The sequence below is a fragment of the Hyaena hyaena genome, unplaced genomic scaffold (assembly GCF_003009895.1).
Source record: "Hyaena hyaena isolate Hyena2069 unplaced genomic scaffold, ASM300989v1 scaffold_633, whole genome shotgun sequence".
NCBI lineage: Eukaryota > Metazoa > Chordata > Mammalia > Carnivora > Hyaenidae > Hyaena > Hyaena hyaena.
The window spans coordinates 235,063-240,581 of NW_024081266.1; the positions used below are offsets into that span (position 1 = coordinate 235,063).

A 5,519-nucleotide genomic window follows, 5' to 3' on the forward strand; every position below is an offset into this window, starting at 1 on the left:
GCAGCCGAAGTTGGTTGCACTCTTCAACCCAGGCCAGTTCCAATCTCCAAATCCCCGTCCGTGCGCCCCGCTGAAATTGCCTTAGACACAGCTTCCCAGGCAACCCCCTCGGGCAATTCCAGGCTCCCTGCCGAGCTCTGGGGGCGGAGTCAGAATTGCTGCTTCCTTCTCTGGGTCCGGTGGGCGCGCATGCGCGGGGGCTTGCCTGCCGGGTGTGCGTAGCCCAAGCCCGCTGGAGCAGAACACCTATTTTCAAGTGCACATGGAACATCCACCAGGATAGAGCATATATAGGCCACAAAATAAACTTTAGTAAATTTATTTATTTATTTATTTTTAATGTATATTCATTTTTTGAGACAGAGAGACCTAGCATGAGTGGGGGAGGGGCATAGGAAGAGGAAGGCAGAGTCTGAAGCAGGCTCCAGGCTCTGAGCAGTCAACACAGAGCCCTACGTGGGGTTCAAACTAATGAAATGTGAGATCATGACCTGAGCCCAAGTTGGAACCTTAACTGACTGAGCCACCCAAGCGCCCAAACCTTCGTAAATTTAAAAGAGTTGAAATAATGTAAGATATGATCTCTAACCACAATGGAATTAAGCTAAAAACTGATAAGAGAAAGATATCTGTAAAATTCTCAAATACTTGGAAGTTATACAACATACTTATAAATACCAGTTAAAGAGGAAGTCACAAAGGAAGTCCTCCTTATTGTCAAGGGTTCTTAGGCAATAAGACTAGCTACCTAAATTGGGTTTGGGAATAGAGAAAGGAAAAAGAGGCATTTATGGAAGAAGGCAAGAATAGGCAAACATGAAGGAGAGGAAAACATTTGTTGGTATTTCAAAATTATTATCCTTTCAGACTGAGTAGTATTCTCTCCTAGTATCCTACATTTCTTCTCTGAAGAACATAATATACTTTAAATAATTTGTTTAATATCTATCATCTGTGCTAGCCTATGATCTCTTTAACGGTCTGTCTTATTCACTTCTGGATTCCCCCAAACCAAGCAAGGTAACTTGCACTTAGTAATCACCTAATAACTGTTGCCTAACTAACTACCCTACCTCTCAAACTTGTAGCTTCATCCAAGCTGAGCTTGTGCATTATATTGTTCATGCCCCTATATATTCATCTGTGTGGATTGTCCAATAGTCCCAATTTCTTCCTAACCACCCTCCAACCCTAATCCACCAGAAGAATTCTTATTTTTACTTTGAGCTCCAGTTTAAACATCTTCTCTAGAAAACCTTACTGACTTCCCTTAACTGGAGGATTGTGCTACCCCCATACCTTGTACAATCTTCCCTTGTAGCTAGCTCTGCATTAAAATGGTGTTTTCATGTCTGTTTTCCCTTCTTAGTTGATGCTGACCCTTCCATACCTACCTTAATAGTTGTCACATAGTAGACTCTTAATACATATTTGTTAAATGAATAATTCCTTTTCCCATCTGTCATGTGATATGTACAGAGAAGTGTTATGCCTAGATAATTATTATTAGGTTTGTGAAGAGAACAAGCCCCAAATTCTTTACATGGAAACTAGTTAAAATCAGAATTAATCAACTTCTACAAAGATGAATGTCAAATCCTTCAAGAGAGCTGTTATTGGAATTTCTAACCACTGCTATAATGACACTTAAATAAATAGTAAATCAACCCAATTTTATTGAGTTCTCCAAAGAGAAAATAATACATTTATGCCTACAATTCCTTTAAAATTGGAGGGTAGCTACGTTCGTTTGGAAAAGCTCAGTGCACAGTTAGGAAGAAATTTATGCAAAAGAACTTTTTCATGTGACCAAATTCAATGTTGTGTGAGGCAAATGCCTTAGTTAACACAACTTTTTTTTTTTTATGTACTTACTTCCAGAATTGGAGTTAAAATGTCATTATTAGGAAATTCCCAGCCACGCAAACAAAAGAATTTAGTTAGTGTGTAGGACAAGCAATGTGTGACTGTGTATAGTTTTAAGTGTGTTAGATCTGTAAAATAATGGTTTAGTTGAAATGTAAGGACTTTAAGACAGGCACACAGAGGCCTCAACTTCTACAACTCTCACCAACATGCTAGAGAAAAGATGTATAGTGCAGAATTGGGTCTAAAGTTAACATATTCAATTCTCCCCAATGACACCAAGCTTTTAAAGCAGGTGATCTTACTGATGGAAATGAATATAGTTCTGATTGTTTATTTTTTAAACATGAACAATATAGAAGCAAAATACTCATCCCCTTGTTCCTGGTTATATATAAGATACCTTGTTACAAATACCTGAAAATCATTTTAAGCTGAGATGATAAATATGAGAAAAGCCATAGATAAATGTGTGACTTGTTTATAACTTGTTAGTCTCAGGTTTAGAGGTGGGAGTGGAGCAGGAAGGAACTAGAAGGAAATATGAGATCTAGGTTCCAGTCAGCTATAATTCTTGAGTCACTTAAGGAAAATTTAAATTCCCTTCTCATGTAAAATGAGTCCTGCCTACCTGAAACTCCTTGCACAGAGCCAAGACCAGCTTTATGCCTTGTACATTCAGAAGGAACAAAATAGTGATCAGATGGGATCTTCTTCTTTCCTTTCATTTCACAGAACTCAGTGAAGAGAATTCTCATGGAAACAGACAACCTACCAAGCTAGATTATTTCACTTCCACTGAAAGATCTTACTTCAAATTCCATTCCATTCTGATCAAGCCTTTCTTAGAATATATATCTAGAATTTAAACTAAATTGTCATATGCTTGTGTAAATGTTACTCTGAAATTATTTCCTTAACAAATTAGTCATTTATTCAGTAGTCATTCTTCAACAAATTTTATTGAACATATACTACAGACCAGGTATTGCACTGCTTCAGGTCTTTGCCCTCACGGAATACATAACCTTGTGGGAGAAGCATACCATGATAAATGAATGAGTATGTACAACACAAAGAGTGAACCCTAATATAAACTATGGGCTTTGGGTGATTATGATGTGTCAGTGTAGGTTCATCAATTGTAAAAATGTACCACTCTGGTGGGGGATGTTGGTAATGGTAGAGGATGTGCATGTGTGGGGGCAGGGCTTATGGGAAATCTCTATACCTTCCTCCTATTTTTTCTGTGAACTTAAATCTGCTCTAAAAATAAAGCCTAAAAATATATGTATAATAAAAGAAACATACATAAAAATAAACAAGTAAATGATAATGATTACAAATCACAGTAAGTACAATGAAGGTAATAACAGGGAATAAAATAAAGCATGTGAAGTGACTTATTTTACATTTGGGTTTCCGGGAAAATCTCTCCAGGGGGTGATATTTAAGTTGAAATCTGAAGAATAAGGAGCTAGCTAGGGTGTCTGTGTGTGTGTGCGTGTGTGTGTGTGTGTGTGTGTGTGTGAGAGAGAGAGAGAGAGAGACACACACACACAATGTTCCAGATAGAGGAGAGACATGTGTAAAGCCCTGAGATGGGAAGAAGTGAGGAAAAATGAGAGGCTGAAAGAAGACTAGTGAGTGATATCGGCAAGAGCTGAAATTTAAGAGTAAGAGGCATAATCATGCAGGACTGTGTAAAACAAAGTAATCGGTCTGGATTTTATTCTACTGACATGGGAAACCACTGAAGGATTTTTCAGCAGGTAGGTAATATGATTCTCTGTATCCTGAAAAGATTAGAGAGTGCAAGAGTAAAAGGAGCCAGGTTAGGTCTGTCTTCTCGCCTGCAACTAGATTTTATTTTATTTATTTTTTATTTGCATTTTTGTTTTTTTCAATATGAAATGTACTTACTTTTAAATGTTGACTCACAAATGGAAATACAGTGTGGCAAAATAAAACAGGGTTGCAACTAGATATTAATAGTGAAAAGAATAGTTACTGCCCCTCAGGGCCTAGTCCTGGGCACAAAGAAGGCATCCAAATGCATGCTTACTAAATAATAAATGTAATTTTTATGTTTTATGATCTGGTATACTTTTTTACTTTAATAACATTTATAACAGTAACTAAACAAAAGGCAAGTGCATTAAAAGACCTTTCCTTATGAGACTAACAACACCTGTTTTATTTTTACATCTAAAATTGGGTATCAAAAGATAACCACATTCAGCCAGGCAAGGAAGATGAAGAGCAGAAGGATGAGAGATGACAATTTTTCCCTCTTGCCCATAATCCTATTTCCTCCAACTCATTTCTCTGTGAATGTCTTTGGCTAATTTAAGGAACCTATTCTTGACTACAGGAACCATATGTTGTTTCTAAATGTTATGCCCTTAGAAACAGCTTAAGTTATATTTTTTGGAGGGGGGTTACTCATACTTGATCTTTATAAAAAGCATCATCATCATAATAAATAATCTCAGTAAGAGTATGATCTTTTGAATGTTTGTTGGAGATAGTAAAATATTTCACTTTTGCTTATTCATTAAAGCCATGAAATTCTGCTATTAACTGTGTATGTGCAGTATGATCCAGATTTTCACATCATGATCATATAATTATGAATAATATGTTATTTGATTCAGCAAGTATCTGATTTACATATGGAGGTCCATAGCACTGGAAAGATGAGAAATATATGTCGTGCGGGGTGCCTGGGTGGCTTGTCGGTTAAGCCTCCGACTTCGGCTCAGGTCATGATCTCATGGTTCGTGGGTTCGAGCCCTGTGTCGGGCTCTGTGCCGACTGCCAGCTTGGAGCCTGGAGCCTGTTTCAGATTCTGTGTCTCCCTCTCTCTGTGATCTTCCCTGGCGCTCTCTCTCTCTCTCTCTCTGTCTCTCTCTCAGAAATAAATAAAGCACTTTAAAAATTAAAAAAAAAAAAAGAAATATATGTCGTGCAGTATTTTACATTTCTATTTTGGGTATATTCACCTAGTCTAAATTATAGAAACAAAGTCTAAATTGATTTCCGATACATTACAAAAAAATCATTTGCCTACTATTTCTATTTAATTTGCTTTCTTAAAAAAATCTTCCTTAAAACAATCTATAAAACTAATAGGCAACCGACGGAATGGGAAAAGATAGGTGCAAATGGCATATCAGATAAAGGCTTAGTATCCAAAATCTATAAGGAACTCACCAAACTCCACACCCAAAAAACAAACAATCCAGTGAAGAAATGGGCAGAAGAGATGAACAGACACTTCTCCAAAGAGGACATCCAGATGGCCAACAGACACATGAAACGATGCTCAGCATCCCTCCTCATCAGTGGAATACAAATCAAAAAACCACACTGAGATACCACCTCACGCCAGTCAGAGTGGCTAAAATGAGCAAATCAGAGGACTCTAGACTCTGGCGAGGTTGTGGAGAAACGGGCACCCTCCTACACTGTTGGTGGGAATGTAAACTGGTGCAGCCCCTCTGGAAAACAGTGTGGAGCTTCTTCAAAAAATTAACAATAGAACTCCCCTATGACCCAGCAATAGCACTGCTAGGAATTTACTCAAGGGATACAGGAGTGCTGATGCATAGGAGCACATGTACCCCAATGTTCATAGCAGCACTCTCAAC

The 5,519-nt window shown here is 37.9% G+C and overlaps 1 long non-coding RNA gene across 1 annotated transcript in view; it reads left to right on the forward strand.

Annotated features, from left to right (window-relative positions):
* The first annotated feature begins 3,449 nt into the window (after positions 1-3,449).
* The window catches only part of LOC120219589, an 8,677-nt gene continuing 6,607 nt past the window's right edge, over positions 3,450-5,519 (forward strand). The window contains exon 1 of the long non-coding RNA XR_005525316.1: positions 3,450-3,638. This is a non-coding gene — a long non-coding RNA (uncharacterized LOC120219589). The remainder of the gene's footprint in view (positions 3,639-5,519) is intronic.